This window comes from Leptidea sinapis, chromosome 9 (assembly GCF_905404315.1).
Source record: "Leptidea sinapis chromosome 9, ilLepSina1.1, whole genome shotgun sequence".
Lineage (NCBI taxonomy): Eukaryota > Metazoa > Arthropoda > Insecta > Lepidoptera > Pieridae > Leptidea > Leptidea sinapis.
The window spans coordinates 8,760,385-8,783,432 of record NC_066273.1 but is presented as its reverse complement, the minus strand read 5'-3'; the positions used below and the strand labels follow the sequence as shown (position 1 = coordinate 8,783,432).

Genomic DNA, 23,048 nt, shown 5'->3' with positions numbered 1-23,048 from the left:
TAGTATTAATTCAAGTATGGCGATTGGCGATGAAGTATAATCCAGCTAAATTTAAAAGGGAACAGTTGCTTAAAACGTGTGGATTTCGGCTATATCCGTTTTTACAAGATTATAGCCGTTATCTGTCAATCTATCAATGAATGCACGTTTTATACAAATGAAGAGAGTGAATCGCTTTTTTCTTTGAGAGTTTCGGTAGGCTTACAGATAGTTTGACAGGGACAAGCACTAAGAGAAAAACACTTAACAGTTAACACTAACAGAAAAAGAAGGCCGCTTTTTACATGATTCAATACGTCATCAGTGAGTCTCGCGGGACATAAATCATTTCATTTGACATTTTAATTGGTTTGACGACAATCGCCTAGCCTCTATAAAAGAATTTGCAATAGTACAAGTACTCTATCATCTAGTTTGACATTGTCAGTAAAATAGCTAATAATTAATGAATAAATTAACAGCCTAGATAAACTGTAAGAAAAAAGCGATTCACTCGATTGGATGAAACGTGCAATATTTGATAGATTAACAGATGACGGCTATTATCTTGTAAAAAACGGAGATAGCCGAAATTCACTGCGTTTAAAGCAACTGTTCGCTTTCAAACTTAGCTGAATTATGTACTTCGTTTCCAATTTCCATTCCACAACCACGCGTTTTCTTCGAAATTTCTTGCCTCGCACAGCCACTTTGTGGAATCAACTACCGGCAGCGGTCTTCCCGAACAGATACGACTTAGGGACCTTCAAGAAAAAAGCATACTCCCACCTTAAAGGCCGGCAACGCATTTCTTGACACATCTGTTGTTGCGGATGTCCATGGGCGGTTGCCTCACCTCTCCCCATCCCGTGAGCCTCTTGCCCGTTTGCCCCCTCTCATATAAAAAAAAAAATTGCCATACTACGTATAATAATTAATACTATTTCAAACTTATATCAAATCTCGGGACGTTTCATACTAAAATAAATTTCAATTTTTACTTTGGCAGTTATTACGTAGTATTTACATCCTGTTTGGACAATATTTAATACAAAATCTTAATATATCTAATACCTTTTATGTGTAAAATAATCAAAAACAATTATCTTTAACATAAAATATTACATTGAAATATGGTGTAATTATTAAGACGACCAGTTTGTAGGTTGACGACCAATTGTAAAATCAGTGTGGAGCGATTTAATTTTATCATTAATTTAGGCTTTTCGAAGTCTCTCTTAATCAGGATTCAAGTGGGCGGGTACGTCAATGACCCGCAAAACTTGTGGGTCCGCATTCAGCAGGTATGCTGCTCACTTTTGACAATAGCGGAACCGTTAAAATTATAATACGCTGCACTCGCCAATGTGTACGGGAATGTCCAAACGATTATCTTACAGCGTGTTATTGATACGAATATGATTTGATCAGAAGTATGTTCTTCTTTGAGAAACATGTCATTTACAACTAGTTCCGTGACCTCGCTCACGCATTCCCGCGCCTGCACCTAACTGTACTTTCCTGTTGACTTTGGACAGAACCTGATCTTAGGCAAGTGTGTAGCAATATTTGCAAATTAATAATTACATTTCGAGTACGTTGTGTTCAACGCGCTGTGAGTTGAAACTTCCCGGCTTACCATGTTAATAAGGCTATGATGAGCTATGAAGTATGGACTATGAAGCTTAGTGCTTACTGCTTACGCTTGACAGCGATCGTGCGTTCCATCCGAACATTGACGACGATTTCCGACGACTGTCGATCTTGAAATCGTCTGCGGCCGACTTCACACCAGTGTGTGCGCGAGCGCGGGGTGAACGTATACTGTTTGTAGCGCCCAGTTTTATGTCAACAAAACTTTTACGTGTGGAAATTAGAAAACACTTCAATTAGTGGACGTACAGGTTATTAGTGAAACATGTTTGTGGAAATAGAATAGAACTGAGTCGAATTGGGACTGGCTTCAACAAGTGCAAGAACCGTGTTATTTTTTGTTTTGAATTGCGTGCACCGTTCGCGGTGAGTTGATCGCATTATACTGTGTTAGTGACTATAATATTATATACGTGTTAAATCATCTCAATACATCTGGAATATACCCTAGGACATGTTTTATCCAAGATGGTAAATATGGTTTTATAATAAGATATCTTAGTTGTGTTTTACGGTGAATCACTTCGGCCTCAATCATCCACGTAAACTAACCTGTCCGCTAAATTACCTAAGTTCAATTAAAAGTTCGGTAGTATTTTTGAGATTTTTTTTATTATTTCGTAGTTGAATAACTTATACGATATGGCATTCGAAATAGTTTCAATATCGTTTAAAATTAATCATTAACTAATTTCTTCATAAGTACTTACACATTAATTATATCCACAAAATAGCTTACTCAATAATTACTGCACAAGTAGGTTACACGTACTCTACGAAAGCATAAATACCTTCAACATTCAATACAATTGTTACAATTGATTACATTGCTTTAACGGATAAAATCGAAGCCAAAGAAAACGAAAACTTATTAGTTATTAAGTTTATATTGATCGGCAATCCGTGTCAGTCGCACTGAGAGAGATCTGGTGGATCTCTATAATTTTGGCGGTTATAAATTATGGAGACAAGCTATACTGGGTATCGCGTCATCAGAGGCACATTTAGACAAGAATAAATTAGACGGGTTTCTATCCAACCAACCGTCAAAACAAAAAGATTAAAACTGATGGTGCGATGCCGTGCCAAGTTGCAAGCAATACATGCGATGAACGAACGAAGATGGAACCGGTCACAAAGGTTACTCGCATATTCAATATTTCGTAAGTCTGTATGATAATTTTCAATGCGTCGCATTTGTATAGTGTTTTTAAAAATCCATTGATTGTTCCTACAAGGAGTTCACAGCACATTAAACATCTGTTTAACAACTGTTGATTTCAATGAGAAATTCTTTAAACCTAACAATCAACAGAATACGTATGTTGCCATCTCCAACTTCAAATAATTATTATGGTAAATGAGAATTTTTGTGACATTGTATTTTTCGTATTATTTTATGCGAAATTATATTATATTCAGTATAAATATTTATCTTAATTTATATAATGTATAATTTTTCTCTGGAAGTTTACAAGAAGCATGTTGTGGAAATAATAATTCAGTGATAAAACAAGAAATCAATTAACTATGGGTACTTACTTATATTAAAAAGGCCAGCAACACACACCTGATACTGACTGATACTTACATGACACATCCCAATGAGATACGTCGCGATCAGATTCAAAAATAAAAAATAATAACTCATTTCCCGCTAAAACTACGAAAATAAGTATCATCATTCCAAATTCAAATATTTTTTCAGAATAGGATTTGATATCACTTATTGAAAGTCAAAAACTACCACCTATTCTAAAAATTATGCCTCAGACCTGAGAAGAACGGGCGCAACAAACTTAGTGGGCTTCTGTTTTTTTTTTTTATAAAAATATGGTTACAATGTAAAATTGTAAAATAAAATTTATTATTTAATAGCCTGTGGACGTTCGCTCCATTCCCAATCTGTGGTATCATTATGAAAGTCATTTATGTTATAGTAACCTTTACCACACAAACGATACGTTTTAACTAGTTTAACACTTGTCCATGGCTAAACACTATGTTAATTATTTAATTATAAGTTAATTAAGAAGTTATATTTCATGACTGATTAATTGTCATATATAAAATGAGAGTTTCGTTTCTTATAGGTCAAACAATATTTAAGTGTCTCGGTAACGAACTATGAGTCCCTTCTATATCTCTATCTTGACTATTTATTACTGGGAATATGGTAAAATAAGGAGATACGGTCATGTTATGAGAAGGACAGAGTACTGAAATAATGAAGAAGCTCTTTAAGGCTGGGGACCGAGCCGATGGCCTTGAGGAATCGAGCGGAGCGAGGTTACACCTCTCGCACAAGATCGCCATTGTTTTAATTCAGAATTAGAAGCATTTTTAATTTATTACAAACATAATACAATTATCTTTACAAAACTATGTCATTTTAAATAGTATTGGTGTACAATTAATATATTTTCGTACAATTTTTATCTAGATTGAATGATAGGCATTTATTTATTTATTTATTTATTTATTTATTTATAGGACAACCAGTAGTTGTTACATTCTAATATGCTTAAAATATATCAAATATTAACAAATAATGAGTTGAATGTACAACAAATTAAGGTGTCACAACATGTACAGAAAACAATTATATAAAATAAAGCAAAAATTATAAAATCAATAGGCATGGCTACAACTGTAAAAGTTAGGAGTACTTTGGTGATTCTGTAGATTAAAAATTATTTTTTGTATAAATATAAGCTTTATATAAACTGTCAAGAAATGGTTTCAATTATGCGCTATTTTGGCGATTTCTTGGGATAGCGGCGTTAAGAAGAAAACTTTTTTGTTTAATGAAAATAAGGGACGAGACGAGCAGGACGTTTAGCTGATGGTAATTGATACGCCCTGCCCATTATTATGCAGTGCCGCTCAGAACTCTTAAAAACACCAAAAAATTTGAGCGGCACTACAACTGATATCACCTTGAGACATAAGATGTTACGTCTCATTTGCCCAGTAATTTCACTAGCTACGGCGCCCTTCAGACCAAAACACAGTAATGCTTCACGGCAGAAATAGGCGCCGTTGTGTCCTGTGCAAAGACGCCTCCCACTAGAGCCACAACTGTCATATTATGCGTGTCGAATCCGCGTAAAGAGAGAAAAGCTTAAAGAAATAGAATCGATATTTCCTAATAAATGTCAGTGTCGCTTACAATGTTTGTAATGTTCAATAGTAAGCCATCGCCCGCTGGATCGCTGCAGCCGGAACACTTCATTATCCCACATTACCAACTACGCTCTTGACACTCACATGTGATGTACTCACGTTTCGCTTTCGTTAAAGCTCCTAACCAGATTAGCGTCTGAACAGTTGTTACAAAGTTGTATCCAACAATGGATGAATCATCAAAATTTGAAATTAAACAACAAAGTCTACAAAATAAGTAGTAATCGGGTGACTAATGCAGCTACTACAAATGTATCACAATTTCCTTTCTTTTTAATTTTTACTATCTATATTTAAAACGATATTGTGATAAAAATCATGATAGTTTTTTGATGTGCAGTATGTTTCCTTGAAATGGAATTCCGTACGTACCTACCTACTATATACAGGCTGGTTTTTTGAGAAGGGCGGTGATGGCCAAGTCGGAAATAACGAGACTTAGAGAAAAGTCGTGAAAAGTCATGCCCTCGATTTATAAAAAAAATAACTGCATATTTAGTTTTTTTAAATTTCTTGAACATTTGACGGAAATCGACCTGAATGATTTTTCAAAAAAAAAAATACATCTGTATTATTGGTTATACAAAAAAGATATGTTATACAAAAACTTTACAATTTTTTTCATATCTCACTTTTACCTAACTAATAAGTTGTTTAAAATGGTTTCCTTTAACTCCAATGCATAAGTAGTAAGAGACGTATAAGTCTCTCTAATGACCTTAGTTTGAATAGTAGGTGAGTTTCCTTTCGTGGAAAAATAATAAAACAAAAATATTTGGTACTTGTTTTCATTTATATTTATATCAATAACTACATACACATGTCGTAGAAAACAGTTATTTCAATATGACAAACAGACACTCCAATTTTTTATATGTATAGATTAGATGTTAAAAAGGGTCTACTGAATATAATACAGGTAACGATAGTAGCTAAAATATACTGTGAATTTTGTAACAGTGGAACCAGTGGGAGGCACCTTCGCACAGGAAGCCGGCTAGATTATGGGTACCACAACGGCGTCTATTTCTGCCGTGAAGCAGTAATGTGTAAACATTACTGTGTTTCAGTATGAAGGGCGCCGTAGCTAGTGAAATTACTGGGCAAACGAGACTTAACATCTTATGTCTCAAGGTGACGAGCGCAATTGTAATGCCGCTCAGATTTTTTGGGTTTTCAAGAATCCTGAGCGGCACTGTATTGTAATGAGTAGGACCATCAGCTGAAGGTCCTGCTCGTCTCGTCCCTTATTTTCATAAAATAAAAAATAAATAAATAACAACACTGCAAAACGATCGCATATAATATATAATGTATATAATTGAATGAATATTAATTATTGTTAGTCAGTATAATTCCTGGCAGGACTACTAAGCCCTGTTAAATATCTGTCACTCGTGCTGGAATTACTGTAATGGAGTTAAGAGTATTTAATATGGCTTCCTTTGTGCATTGTATGGACGATCTTCATTCATTTCGTTACAATTGATTTACTATCCCTTGCACATGATGCCGGCTAGATTATGGGTACCACAACGGCGCCTATTTCTACAGTGAAGCAGTAATGTGTAAGCATTACTGTGTTTCGGTCTGAAGGGCGCCGTAGCTAGTGAAATTACTGGGCAAATGAGACTTAACATCTTATGTCTCAAGGTGACGAGCGCAATTGTAGTGCCGCTAAGAAATTTTTGGGTTTTACAAGAGCCTTTAGCGCCACTGCATTGTAATGGGCAGGGCGTATCAATCACTTTCAGTTGAACGTTTCGCTCGTCTCGTCCATTACTGTCATAAAAAAAATGCTGCTTTTCTTTCCTGTAGGCAACATACAAACCAATATGATACATTACTTTCCTTACATGTTACAATATAACTTTGTGTCGTTCGTGTTTAAATTATCTCTGTTATAAAACTGCAATACTGTTTAAATGACGTCACAATTAGGCTACGGTGATCATCTATTAACAGGTGACCTTTGACATGCATATAAATATATATATATATAAGTATATTTAAGAGATTTCCACCTATATATTGACTCATCAAGGCGTAGACTTGAAAAGTAGGAATATAATCCTTGCGCCGAGTAGAGGTCAGCTTAGAACGGATTTTGGGACTTTCCACCCGCTTTTTTTTAAAGTGAAACTTTTATAACATCGTCTCAAACTTTTTCGTCTGTGTGTTGCATGTCGCGTGACGGTCGGGCGGCGCCTATAGTTCGCAGCAGCTGACCGTGTAGTGTATAGACTATTACTCATTTGTGCCAGTGCTCCACGCTATTTTGTTTGTTTTTGTCAGTGTTTATTGTAATCCTTTTCAAATCAATATTTTTAACCAGGGCTTAGACACGAGTCTTAGCCCTTAGTAAGAGTCCAATAAAAATACTAGTTGGAGACTTAATCTACTTTTATTATTTCCCATTATCATTCCAATTTTCCAAGTATAAAATTAAGATTGATAAAGCGATTTTTATACCCTTAATGGAATATTATTCCAAAAATTTTATAGTTGAATGTCTATAATGTGAAAAAAAGTTTCACTTTTACCGTGGTTTCATAAAACAACACAATCCTTTTTTGTTATAAACAGAATAATGTCGGGTCAGTTAGTATATTATATAGGTTACAGTTAACCATCGGCTACTTTATAAGTCTCCATTCATATTTTCATGACCACCCATATAGCCCAGTGGTTCCCGGGTTCGTATCCCAGTAGGTACACACATTTATATGATGAATATGGATATTTGTTTCCGAACCATTATATATATTTATTTATGCTTTAGTAAGTACATTGTATTAAATATATCGTTGTCTTGTACCCATTCTACAGGCTATGCATAGTTTGGGGCAGGAAAATTTGTGTAAAAGTGTGTCAATATTATATTATTACTAGCTGACCCAGCAAACGTTGTATTGCCGATATTAAAATCGCGATACAAATGTAACTGTTGATCGTAGATGGGTGAAAATTTGAGTATTTTTTAATGCTGAGTCATAATCAAACAAATTTAAACAAAAATGAAAAAAAGATAGCGTGGACCACCCTTCACATTTAGGGGGCAGAAAAATAGATGTTGTCCGATTGTCAATATGCACTCAAAATTTCATGAGAAGCGCTCAAGCCGTTTCGAAGGAGTTTAACTACAAACACCGCGACATGAGAATTTTATATATTAGATTTCTAGACATTCTGATAGAAAAATAAAAGTGGAATGCATCGTAAAAATGAAATTGACTATCGTAGAAAATTGTTAAAGATAACAAACATGATATTGTAACGATTCTATGTGTAATGAATCAATTAAACACGCAACGTTATATTGATATTGCTAAAAATAGCGCAATTTTACAACTTTCACTCAACACTAATATGGGAACTATAGTTAAGTTATCTGAAAGTATAGCCTCTTATGTAATTGGATAGTTACACCATTGTAATCTAATCGTATTTTAATAGACCACTCTACTACAGAATATAAAATTAATGATCTATTTAGTATTATATATAAAGTGGTTAGTAAGAATTTGCAAACTTAGCTTCGTCGCGGAGAGACATCGCTTCATTCATCTACCGCATTTATCATGGGGAGTGTTCCAAAGATATGTTTTACCTGATTCCTGCCGCCGAATTCCACTTTCGCACGACTCGCCACAAATTAGGATATCATCCCCACCATCTGGATGTGTGGCGGTCCTCCACAGTGCGCTTTTAAAGGGGCTTTCATCCACATACTACAAAGCTGTGAAAGCTTCCATGTGCGTTGTGTCTAGGACGATACGACTTGGGTACCTTCAAAAAAAGCGCGTACAATTTCCTTAAAAGCCGGAAATGCTTCTGTGATTCCTCTGCTGTTGCAAGAATGGGAGCGGCGGTGATCACTTAACAACAGATGACCCGTACGCTCGTTTTCCTCCTTCTACCATAAATAAAAAGTAATTAGTATATAATATGTCCTTAGAGCATCTATTTAAATGTACGAAATATATATAATATACTTGCCAGTGGGAGGCTCCTTTGCACAGGATGCTAGGCTAGATTATGGGTACCACAACGGCGCCTATTTCTACCGTGCAGTAAGCAGTAATGTATAAGCATTATTGTGTTTCGGTCTGAAAGGCGCCGTAGCTAGTGAAATTACTGGCAAATGAGACTTAACATCTTATGTCTCAAGGTGACGAGCGCAAGTGTAGTGCTGCTCAGAGTTTTTGGGTTTTTCAAAAATCAATTACCATCAACTCAACGTCCTGTTCGTCTCGTCCTTTATTTTCTTTAAATTAACAATTAAATTAACATTTTTACTATCTTATTATTATACGAAGTAATAAAATATATAATTAAATAGAGAAAGAAAAACATAGTAAATTTGGGTCCCGTTCTTTGTCTTTGGTATCTGTAATATATCGGCCGCCTTCTGTCGAATTTATGACACACTGATCATAAATTTATAATCTATTTAAAAATATGTACCTCACAACAACACCGGATATCCGTTATTAACATACTAATGTCACAAAATAAACAGAATCTGTAAAATAACATTGACCCAAAAATTCGTTAATTTATAATTATTCGCTCGCACAAAAAGGTTACGAGGTAATAAAGAGATAAAAGTACTTAAAAGTAATATAAATGATGCCAGTTGACTAGAATTATACTCGTAGTGTTGAAAACTAAATGACTCAGAGTAATACTAATAGCTCAGTGAACGGTTAACTTTATATATATATATATTTCTTGTGTGCGTGTGTATGTCACTGAATTCCTCCTAGACGGCTGGACCGATTTTGATGATATTTTTGTGTGTTCCATTGAATTTGAGATTGGTGTGTGTCTTCAGGTGGAATCGAGAATGGTTTAGATTCACAATTAAACTACCTCCTAAACGACTGGACCGATTTTGATGATTCTTTTGTTTGTTTCAGTGAATTTGAGATTGGTTTAGATTCTCAATTCCGTCCATTTAATATAATTCTCCTGCTCATGTGTATGTTAGTGAAATACTTATAACGGCTGGACCGATTTTTCAAATTTAATTATATTGAAATAAAGGAATACATTATATACTTCACGATAACACCAGGAAATTATTTTATAAGTGTAGTGATTGTTTGTTGTTAGTTGGCTATAGGTAACTAAGCTGTCTCTAGCTTAGTTAGTCTACTGACATAACTATTATTTATTTATATATATGATATAATTTTTTTTTCATTTAAGTTATTAACGGCCGTTCCTTGTATTCAGTCTATCTCTTACTTGAGATAAAATCGTAACTATCGTTGACTTTTCTTTCCAATTAACTTATCGACGGTAACTCACCTTATCTGTACATGCTGTCTATTGGGCTATCAAGAGCTAAAACAGCGGGTTGATGCTAATGTAAAAAGTATCGCGAGATGAGAACATTTCCGTAACTCTGAAAGACAGGTTTTGAATGTGTATGAGCTGCCAATAAAAAAAATCTTATAACCTGTTGATGGCATTCGGAAATCTTTTTTCCCATTTCAAACATTACTAAATTATAGATTTACATTGGTAACTTACTGTAGAAGGCTGCTTTTTCTTTTTCTTTTGTCAAAGTGCCTTTTTCTGCCTTGAAGCAGTAATGTGTAAGCATAACTGTGTTTCGGTCTTAAGGCGCTGTAGCTAGTGAAATTACTGGGCAAATGAGACTAAATATCTTATGTCTAAAAGTGACGAGCGCAGTTGTAGTGCCGCTCAGAATTTTTGGGTTTTTCAAGAATCCTGAGCGGCAACGCATTGTAATTGGCAGGGCGTATCAATTACCATCAGCTAAACGTCCTACTTGTCTCATCCCTTAATGTCATAAAAAAATATGATCAATTACCAAATTATTACGTAGTTTGTTGCCCCATCTTTAGTATTTTCTATCTTTCTTTTAGGTTAAGTACGTCAATTTCTTGCTATTAAGGTTAAAGACATAAATATAACCTCGTCTATCCATTTACCAAAGAACATCAAGCACATGATATTGACTGCGGTAATATTTCGAAACAGCCATTTAGATAAGCCTAAATGCTCGTCTATGGGTGATGCAAATGGTGCGAGATAAGATAAATTACAAGTAATTATCAAATTTTACGCATCTCTCCCAACTTATCTGAAAACAAATATTTTTACTGAGATTTTTATCATTGTTTCGTAAGTAAAGGCTTAGAGTAAGCCATATAACTTTTATTCATGTTCTTCTACAAAGAGGTTTTTGTCGAGCCCTTAGTTGAGCGATCTAAGTTCAAACATTCTGGATGGTAGGAACAATGAATCACTATCATGTTATCACTTTTTGAAATGAAACTTCTTTAGAATCGTTGTGATTTCAAACTCGATGAAACGAAAAAGCGAGACGACAGAGGCACCGTTGCCAGTAGATTTATAAAACAATTAATTTGGCCTATGGATGGATATCCTATCCGAGGGTGCTGAGAACGAATTTGGGATAATTTTTTTTCTGATTTTGTCTCTTCAGAAAAAATGCAATATTATTTTTTTTTAGGTTTCGCATCCAATATTATTAATTTCAAAACTGTAAAAGAATGTATGCTGGCAATCATTCATTTAGGCATAACCCTTTTGGACTTACCTAGAGAGATGCTAGATATTTACTAGCTAATTACCTGACAATCTCAAAAGTCTCTTGCAACTGACTCCCTTTAACCAGTGGGAAGCTCCTTTGCACAGCATGCGGGCTAGATTATGGGTACCACGGCGCTTATTGCGCCGTGAAGCAGTAATGTGTAAACATTACTGTGTTTCGGTCTGAGGCAAATGAGACTTAACATCTTATGTCTCAAGGTGACGAGCGCAATTGTACTGCCGCTCAGAACTTTTGGGTTTGTCAAGAATCCTGAATGCTCTGCATTGTAATGGACAAGGCGTATCAATAACCATCAGCTGAACGTCCTGCTCGTCTCGTCCCTTTCTGTTATAAAAAAAAACTCGCACGCTGTGAGATGAAATATTTAACTGCTTACTTTTCTTGACTTTGTATATAATTCACGTTTGTTTTTTGAAACTTCTATGGTTTTCTATGTTTAAGAGGACTTCTACCCAACAAAGAGCGATTGACAATCAACTGCATTTCTAGTCTCTACTTCGTATATATTTTTGAGGAACAAGAACATGAAAACAGTAAATTGATACACTGTTAATGGTGGTTTGATAACACAAAAAAGGGATTTAAATCTTAAAACAGAGTTGATATATTTTAGGGCGCAATAAAAGCGGATGGAAGGAATTTTAACTGCCATCAAAAAGTGAACATAAAATTTTATTCCTTTCGAAGATGTACGTCTTGAGTGATAATGGCTAATAGACATTGGAGCTTTCTGGACATTAAATAATATTGTTTCGGTTGGCTTTCAAATAAGTGTAAAAACAAGACGGGGAGGATGTATATAACAAATATGAAGACTATTGAATTACATTGTTTTAGTTAAACAATTTGTTATGTTTTAAAGTGATAACCCTCACTTCTGGGATTAATTACACTTATAAAATTTGAAAACAAAATTTTATGAACGATACTGGACTCGAACCCACGACCTCTCCCGTTCCGTGCGAGCGCTCTTCCAACTTCACAGTGGAATTCCAAATTCACGTAAAGGCCGGTACTCTACGAGACTGGCTCGAGTACGCCTACGGGTGTAGTATCTACTACGACTACGCCTGCGGTATCTATTTGGAGCGCAGCGGAGATCAATCATTAATCTATGTTCGCGATACTCAAAATATTATATTTCGGTTTGTTTTGACATTCAATAGGTACGTCAAGTCAAACAAGATTAAACAAGATTCTTTTAATGAAATATTTAGTCACAAATATTTGATTTACAATCAATTCTTAAATTCTTCAATGTTTTGTTTTATTATAATACAAGCGGTCGACTTAGCGAGCGCAGATTTAGTTGGCGCTAAAATTGAAGTCTTCTTTTCTCATCTTAACAGATCAGTTCAGCTGTTTGCAAAAAATTGTCGAAATAATCAGAAATTAATAATTGATTTAGTAGTTTGAGGTAAACATCACATAAAATATTGTTATTGTGACTTCTTTTTCTGTGTAGAGAAATAGTTATTGTCTTACGGCCGTTCCCAATATACTATCTACAGAAAGAGATAAATTACTACCTTTTACAGTAACTGTCGGTAATTAGCTGTCAATAATCTGAAGCTGTCCCAATATACCCGATAAGTCATTCTAATCGCCTTATATTGGGACGCGTGAATTGCAATTTCCATAGAAACTTCTTTCGCTGGTAATCTATACGTCCGCGTCGTCCCATTGACAGACAGCGTGTACGGATAAGATAAGTTACCGTCGATAAGTTTATTGGGACAGAAAAGTCAACGATAGTTATGATTTTTATCTCAAGTAAGAGATAGACTGAATGTTGGGTACGGCCGTTAGATAGTTAATACGTCTAGATGTATCACCGTCCAGTACTCATTCGGAGTCTTGACATCATGCATGAGATAAATGGCCACGTAACAAACTCTACAGGACTTTTCTCACAGGCTGATAGTATTGTATCACGATTAAATTTATTTCATGAAATAGCGTTTGACTCTAAATAGGCGGTCAAAAATTTAAATGAGGGTAGAAAATAAGAATGTAAGAAGGAAATAGCCCTTCTAGCTAAAATTATAATCAGTAAAAATTAAGTAACACATCCGAGTCACGAACATTTATAACTTAGATCATTTATACGTCTAAATAGACTATGACAGAAGCGTAAACGTCAAAAAAATTTAGTTTAGAACTAACCTCTATTTTGAGCAATTCACGCACACTAACACAAAGTGTCATTAAAGTCGCGAGTGTTAGACGGAGCTTGTCACGCACGCTAAACTAATATTCGTGGCCTTACGTAGAAAATTATAAGGTTTCCGAGATAATAATTCATTCTAAGCGTAATAATTGAGTTGTTGAGAGGAATTAATTTTGTAGGTTGTGTCCCACAATGTTAAGGTGGCCTACTTGCCTTGACTGGTTTGGGATTGGCTTCATTGTTTAGTAATGCGATCGTTAAGCCGTCAATATATTTAAAAATGACACATGATGCGGTTTAGGGTCATATACCGTAACTACCTCTCTCATGTCTCTCTTTCATTCCGTTTAAAACAAAATCCATACGGTTACGTATCTTCTGAGAGATTCTCTACAACATAATAATAAAATCACGTATTTCAGGCATACCACCCATATAAATTAAAAACACGTTAATACAATATTTGACAAAAAAATCTTATAATCATCTGTTAGTTACAATATTCACTTAAAACTATGTTAGTGCCTATCGCTAATCCTTAAATTTACCTTATAAAACTACTTGCACCCAGTGTTAATATGAGCCTCGTTCCAAGCTTTCCAGAGAGAACTGAATAGTCGAGATGTCAATGTGCTGGGGAGGTCATTAGTGCTACTGGCAAGTCTGCTCATCATGGACGCAGCACGTTTTCACATAACCGCAAAGAAATCGTCCACGCGGGCAGTGCTGCGGCTTCCCCAACACTGCTCTCAGCACATTGTTGTTCTGAACACGTAGGGCGTTATAACTTCTCAGTGTGTAGTTAGTCCACAGACTGCACGTATAAAAAGACTGGCAGTATGCTCTAAACAGAGTTAATTTGACTTAGGCCGTGAAAATCTACGAGCCAACATGTTGCCTCGGACCGACAGCGCCCTACGCTCCCGGTCCATGTCCCTGTCGTCATCGAGGCGTTCGGTCACTACGTGTCCATGTTACCTGAACTATAGATAGATATAGCGGAATTTAAGAGTTTTATTGTTATGTTGATCAATCGTGGTGAAAGCGATGGCACACAATTAGTATTAATATGATCATAAAACAGACATTATATCTTCGTTCAAAGTACTTAAGTACGGAGTAGTTTTGTAAGACGCTTGCTGACATAACTGAAGTTTCGCGATAATACTATAACTTAGATTAAGGTTTGGTCTCCGCTACGCTCCAACTAGATGCCGCTCTACCTAAGAACAATAGCTTTTTTATTACGGCAACTATTAGATGCTTGTGTCCGTGGCATCTTTCAAATTTTGTAACATACGCTTCGTGTTATTTTATATTAAAATTAATAATATTAAAAAATACTTACTGATGATATGTGATCCCAGTATCTTTCATATTTCTTGTCATCAACCCGGCAGTTTAGTTTCAATAATAATTGTATTACTAATAAGTAAAGTTTAACAGAACAATTGGCAAGTCAACGCCACACACTGTTCAAGACGGTCACGAGTACGCCCACTTGGGCGTAGTATTAGTTGCCGCACTTTGCGACTATGCCTGCAGTAGATATTTCGGTTTGATTTGACATTGAATAGGTAGGTCAAGTCAAACAAGGTCGTCCCGTAGATTTTTCTAATGAAATATTTAGGCATAAATATTTGATTTACAATTAATTCTTAAAATCTTCAATGATTTGTTTTATTCGACTTAACAATCGTAGATTTAATTGACACTAAAATTAAAGTCTTCATTGCTCATCTTAACAGATTAGTCCAGCCGTTGCAAAAATTAGCCGAAATAAACAGAATTTATTAATTGATTTATTGGTTTACGGATAACACCACATAATATCTTATAGTAAATAATTGTTATTGTGACTTCTTTTCCTATGTACAGAGATAGTTATTGTCTGAGATAATTTATACGTCTAGATAGTCTCTTGCTGTTTTTTTTATTTATGAAAATAAGGGACGAGACGAGCAGGACGTTCAGTTGATGGTTATTGATACGCCCTGCCCATTACAATGCAGTGCCGCTCAGGATTCTTGAAAAACCAATAATTCTGAGCGGCACTACGACTGCGCTTGTCACCTTGAGACATAATATCTTAAGTCTCATTTGCCCAGTAATTTGACACTTTGTGTAAGTGTGCGTGAATTGCTCAAAATAGAGGTTAGCTCTAAACTCAATTTTTTTCGACGTTTTCACAGCTGTCGTAGTCTAACTACACGGATGGACTTAGTTCCTGAAAAACGTTCCAAGACACAAACATCAACACAACAAATGTTAGTGTAATCCATACATGTGGGTTGGGCTACTAAGTCATGATATCATGTTAGTGTGACAGTAGGGCTGACATTTTTTGTCAGTCCGTTAATATGAATCACATGACCAGTTTTGTGTTCTTAACTCAATTTCGACATGATTGTGGTTTGGAACGTTTTTCTGTAATTATGTTCAAATGATGTAAGGTTATTGTCGATATAATTGACTGTGTATTCACAATATGATATAGTATGATGCACTGATTTCCTAGAGGTTGTAAATCCGGGTTAGTTGCCTTCAAGCGTAGGCTATAAACAGTTAGAATCATTTAAATACCTCTGTCACGCCTGTTAATTTAAACTTAGATTATAGATGAATAACGGTTCTTGACCTTCATATAAGACGAGAACTGTTAGGAATCTAAAATGTATGATAGGCCACGGCAACTTCACTAAAGGATTTAATGTACGTAAATGAACAGTTAATATTCCTATTCTAAGTCGCTTGGCAAATTCTTTAGAGACAATAACGTTCGACGGAATAGCCTTAGATAATTTATATATCTAGATAGACTCTTGCTGTTAGATAACTGATAAAAACAGGCCAGGAATATTAGTTTAGTGTGCGTGACAAGCTACGTCTTACACTCGCGATTTGTATGACACTTTGTGTTAGTGTGCGTGAATTGCTCAAAATAGAGGTTAGTTCTAAACATATTTTTTTTCAACGTTTTCACAGCCGTTATAGTATATAATCTAATATATAAAATTCTCATGTCGCGGTGTTTGTAGTTAAACTCTTTCGAAACGGCTTCACCGATTCTCATGAAATTTTGAGTGCATATTAGATAGGTCTGAGAATCGGACAACATCTATTTTTCATCCCCCTAAATGTTAAGGGTGGTCCATAACCAAACTTTTTTTTTACATTATTTTTTAAATTTGTTTGATTATGAGTCAGCATTAAAAAATACATACAACTTTTCACCCATCTACGATCAACAGTTACTTTTGTATCGCCATTTTAATATCGGCAATACAACGTTTGCTGGGTCAGCTAGTAGCATATTATGTAAATAGCTATACCGAAGTAGTGCTCTACTAAAATATTAAAATATGTTTCACACCAAGAACTGTTAGAAATTGACAATCTTTGTTGATATTCTGTGGGAAAAGAAAGAGTTAATAAAATTATTACAGGTGTAATGCTAATAAATGTAGGTATAAATATAATTAAACAGCAGAATCCCGCGTGTATTTACCATGAAATAGAAGTATTTAAAAATGATAAAAAAAGATTTTTTTTGTAGCATTTAATTTGAAAAACCACATTATGCAGTTATCATAGGTGGACATGGTATACTAATTCAGAGCAGAATATAGTTAAAAGTTTTATAAAAATTGTATTATAATATAGGAATAAATATTATGTCCTAGCTTACTTTAAACCTTGGGTAGAAGTAGTGAAGCGTTTATAATTATTATTATGATTTAATAGAAATGATAAAATTGTATATATATGTATATATATATATATATATATATATACCCGACAGACGTAGTTCTGTACATAATAAATAAAATACAATTTTTTATGAATTTGTCAATAATATTTCAAAACACCAAAAATTTTTCCGTAATAAATGCTCCCTGATGTTATAATGAAATTGTTTGACAGTGGAACTGTCAAACCGTGCGTCCCTTCCCTCATAGAAAATATGTCCATACAAAACTAATTGAAAATAAAAATAATTATGGGTCAAAAATCGAAATAAAACTATCCTATCTCTCAAGTTGGACCAAACTGCACTCCATGAAGTAATCCCCATTAAAATCCGTTCATTAGTTTAGGAGTCCATCGAGGACAAACAACGTGTCACGTAATTTATATACATTAAGAAGATATATTGCCTTACGAATTTTCTTTAATGTAAACCAAATTTTTAATTATTTTACTTGATTGACTTTTCATAATAATTAAGCTGTCTGACTTTGACACAAAACTAATTGGAACGAGGGTAATATAAACGTCTCTGCTTCGTTTTAACCGCCATTTTAATATTATGTTTATTTTGTGACTTTGTGTTGTTTCAACGCACTTTGATTAAGATATACAAAACGTACTGTCTCTAAATTATAAAATTTTCTAATTATTTTCTTAGTATTTTGTCAAAAATCATTTTCTGTCTATAGCAAATACCACCTCCGAGGCAATAAATGGCGCTAACCTTCATAATGACAACTATGACAGATACTGTCTTTTACTTCTTTCATCTGCAGCAGTCCCCCTGAAAACGCGAACTGGAAAGGTTTGAAACGTCCGCGACGGGTTAACTAAAATATTAATAAATAAAATAAATTAACAAAAATCTAATGTGAAAACAAAGTTGCAATAGCACGCGTTTTAATCCCTTAAAAAGTGTTTTATTTAAATTATTCTCCTTTCGATTATCTATCTAAACTGTACATTCAGAGAGACGTATGATTTAAATCACCTCCTGAATGTCTTGCGTTTACTTCTCTTTGTTCTACGTTGTATTAAAATACTTTGTAAATAAAAACACTTCTTTGTTTGCATATGCGGTCAATTGTATTTCGTCAAACTTGATTTATAATACACACAATCTGAGCATAGATCTATATCAAACAATATCAAAAGTGATTGCAGAATCAATTCAGTAATTTTTCTCATGCTCATGCCCATTAACTGCACTTGCTGAGATTGAGACACGTTGCTGAGATCATGAACAATTATTATTACTTGTCATAATATTAAAGAAGAAAGAAAAATCTGTTGATAGATAAAAGTTTATTTAAAATTTACATTTACAATTTTTTCACTTCGAAAACTGTTCAGTTCTCTTCATTATTCAGGGCGAATAAGGCGAAGGCGGGTATATATTATATATAAGTACGTAGCGAATTTGGTGCTAGCCCGGGAAGCAAACTGGTCTTTCCACCTATATTTAGGGCGACCTACTGTGCGTTAGCCCTCTACTTGTCCTGTTAGTCCTTTTATACACCGATCCTCTCCCATGCGTTCTACGTGGACGAGCCAGCAGAGATGATAGGCCTTAACTTCTTCAATAATGCTGCGTTCAGCCACGAGGTTGTCCAAGGTGGGGCACAGGATCTTTCGCTCTGCTACAAGTTGTTCGGTCTCCTCCTTTAGCGTTAGTGTCCGCTCTTCACAACCATACATTAATTTTGGTCTTATATATTCGGATTTTTCTCCTTCTACTGCGGAGCCTGGACACTAGGACCATGTGTAAGGCTGCACTACACCGTAGCGCATTATAGATCCGTATATCACTTTCCAGTCACTGTGCAACCTATGTAGTTGAATCTGGATACCTCTTGGTATACGACGCGAGTGTTCTTGTATCGCTTTATCTTGAATCCCACCTCCTCTGCTTCCTTCCCAAGGATCTTAGTGGCTTCAACGACTTCTTCTTTCTTTTCCCCTAATAGAGCCAGATCATTTTCAGGGCATCACCCTGCTTCAGTCCGATAATCACATCAAAGTCATCGGTTAGTTTGCCGCCAACTCGAACAAGCACCTTGCTCACTCCAGTGGCAAATCACGGACAGGGCCTCCTGTCTATGCTATCAAATTCTTTTTGAAAATCGACAAAAAGGGCGTGGATACTCTGCGCGTATTCACATTTCTTCACCATTAGTTGTTTTAGGAGGAATATCTGGTCCACTGTATTCTGGTTTCTTCTAAACCCATTGCTTTAGCCGACGCAAACCTTACGAGTCACATACCATTGTCATTGCAGTTTTCGTGCATACTGTGTCCGGTAGTACGTACGTATATTTCCTCACGTCCTAAGCATTACAGCCTCCAAGGTAGTCCGCCTTTATATCGTAGCTTGGTATCTGAACGTATACGTACAAGTATTTTACCAGAGGTCTTTGCACCGGATGCCGGCTAGATTATGGGTACTACAACGGCGTCTATTTCTGCCGTGAAGCAGTAATGTGTAAGCATTACTGTGTTTTGGTACGAAAGGCGCCGTAGCTAGTGAAACTATCGGGCAAATGAGACTTGACAAGCTGAAATTCCATCATTTTCATCTTTCTGATATCTGTAAATCCGCTACTAGCGGGACCGAGATATTCAATGAATGGCCATCAAGGCGTGCCGGTAGCGTAACTCACGGGACGTTGGCGGCGCCGTGATCACGAATGAAGATGGCGGCACTGTGGGCCCGAGCGTGACGTCTGCCCGGTGACATCCGATAGTTCATCTCACGACCGACCTACTTACTGCAAGGTCACCGCACGACCTCACTCGCGATACTTCCGTTGGTGCACTCAATGCATTTCAATTATTACCTACTTTTACTTAACTTTTCCAAAAAATCCTTGCGATAAAAACTTGCGTATCAAATATTGCTCACAAAAATCGGAAGACAATGTTTGCTACTCTAAATAGTTTTTTTTATCTTTAAGATTTTATAACGATACGCCGGGGTTCGAGTCCCGCATCGTTCATAAAATTTTGTTTTTCAAATTTTTTTTGTGTATTAATCCTAGAGGTGAGGGTTAGCACTTTAAAAACATAACATATTGTTTTTTACATTGATTTAAATCTCATGTTAAAAGTAAACTAATTGAGAAAGCTTATAAGGTAGTTGATAATCTTAATGACAAGAATTCTTGGTCTGAACAATAGAAGACATTCCTCTTGAGTGCCCTTGATTAGTTTTCAAGATATATGTTTGACATTAATGAGATTGTACCTATATAATATAAATTTTGATTTAATTTGAAATGAACACGGACGAGTAAAGAAAGAAGGACTCCGTGTCACCTGACATAACAGTGAAGCACCAAAACAAGCCGGGTAAACGAGTAAATACATAGCCCCACGCACCCACTTACACTAATACAAGCCGATCGGCCGCCATTATGAGATTTGCCACCATCTGTAACAGATTGGTTTGCATAGCAATAAAATATTTAAAAATGCCGCCGTGCGTTGTGATAAAGTGTAAAAACGATGCTATAAAAGTATTTGTGGCCATACATGATTATTTAAGGGAGAAATAATTGTGTAACTAGTATCCCCCGTAACCGCACACACACTAGCATAAAGGTGCTTCACTTGCTAATATCACGACGCGGAGTCCTTCTTTTTTTACTCGTCCGTGGAAATGAATAGCATTGCTATATTTTATTACATTTTATATTCAATATCTGGACGACCGAGCCTTGCTCGGATTTTTAAGAATGTACAAAACTTGAACAAAAAAAAAACTAATAGGACATCTGGATTCGAACTGGGGTCTTCTGCTTTCCGGATCACCCAATGTCCCATATGAGCTATTATAGTCTTGTATATAGTGGCGAAATTTGCCTTTGTATTCTTATGTCATTGTAGCTGTTTCTCATTAAAACACGGTTAAAACTACTTTTTTTTTAATTGGAACCTAGCTAGATCGATTTATCGCCCCAGAAATCCCCTGTATACAAAATTTATGAAAATCGTTGGAGCCGTAACGGCCGTTCCCAATATTCAGTCTATCTCTTACTTGAGATAAAAATCGTAACTATCGTTGACTTTTCTGTCCCAATAAACTTATCGACGGTAACTCACCTAATCCGTGCACGCTGTCTGTCGATGGAAGACGTATAAGCTTGATGAAGATGGTAAGCTTACCAGCGATATAAAGTTTGTATGGAAGTTGCAATTCACGCGTCCCAATATAAGGCGATTAGAATGGCTAATCGGGTATATTGAGACAGCTTCAGATTATTGACAGCTAATTGCTGACAGTGAAGGTAGTAATTTATCTCTATCTGTAGATAGTATATTGGGAACGGCTGTTAGGCTACTGGAAACCCAAACGCTAGCAGCTACCTCGGTCAACGGATCAGCCTAGCTATCCAACGCGGAAATGCTGCCAGTATTATTGGTTCGCTTCGACGTAATGATAGTTTTAATTTTATGTAGTCATAGTATTGTAAATATAGCTGTTATAAGATTTGTTTTGTTTGAATACATTTATAAACAAAATGTGTTACAAAATTCAAAAGAATTGTTTAAAAACGCTTATGTGGTTAAGTTTACTATTACGTAAATAAGTTTTCAATACATGACGTACTTTCAGGGGCTATCTTTAACTATTTACCAGAGTTAGTGCTTAACTTCAGATGCACGTTCTCTTAACTCAGGTCTGAGGCATACATTATTAAAATGGATACAAGTTTTTGACTTTCAAAGAGTGATCTTAAATCAAATAGCCCGACGGATTAATTAAACGCAAATCCAACCATAGAAAAAGACTAAGTACGACATGAAACATCTCAGGAGTATAAAATTAATACTTACGTTAGACTATTAAATGAAGCTATTTCTCGCATTAGCGCATAAGTAATTATAGCATAAATGTAAGAGAAATAGTCAGAAACCGCAGGTCCCATATAACGTGTAACATTGGTTTTGATTACACTTTTCCCACCTAGTAATAAATGAAAACCAGTTCAAGCTGGATTAAAAGGCGCATGATCTAGCTAACTGATGGGATTTGATAGGAACTGTGGAATGATATCCCCATTAAACAAAAAGTACGAACTTACATCGTGGTAAGATAGTAAATTTAATAATAATTATGTATAACAATAATTTGTTATGCTGATAACCCTCACTTCTGAGATTAATTACACAAATAAAACTGAAAACAAAATTTTATGAATGATGCGGGACTCTGGGAACTGAGCCAACCGTTCGAGTGACGTATCGTGATAAAATCTTGTATGCTTTGTTCAACTCTCAGGTTGTGGCTTCATCTATAGGATCTTCTTAAGGACGCGTTTACGAATCCGACAAAAATAAGATAATTTTCGGTAGAGTTTGTGATGAAATGAAACTAAATCTAACAAAACTAAAAATTGCCACAAATAGATTACTTCTTTATCTCCAGTTAGCGGGAAATTTTTGCTTTGAAATTTTGATATTTTATGTCTTAAAAACGATTATCCGTTACCTCTTCACACAAAATTGATGAAATGGGGCTTCATTCAGGATCAGTTTTCTGCTACTACTTACATACTTTTGTCTCTTAAAAATTACGTAAGGAATGCAGTTATAATATTTTCAAAAACACGGGAAATTAATGAATATGTTATAAATAATCTCAAAAAAAAAAAAATGAAACGTCTAAATTTCATGTATTTTTCTGAACAACGTCAG

General features: G+C 35.4%; 1 protein-coding gene across 2 annotated transcripts in view; it reads left to right on the top strand.

Moving 5' to 3' along the window:
- LOC126966218 (uncharacterized) overlaps positions 1–23,048 on the top strand; it is a 229,257-nt gene that overhangs the window by 93,944 nt on the left and 112,265 nt on the right. Inside the window, exon 1 of one of the 2 annotated variants that reach the window (XM_050810163.1) lies at positions 1,757–2,103. The exons of the other annotated variant lie outside the window; for it this stretch is intronic. The gene's annotated coding sequence lies outside the window, so the exon portion shown is untranslated. Of the gene's footprint in view, positions 1–1,756; positions 2,104–23,048 lie in introns of those variants that run through there. 2 annotated transcript variants of the gene reach the window in all.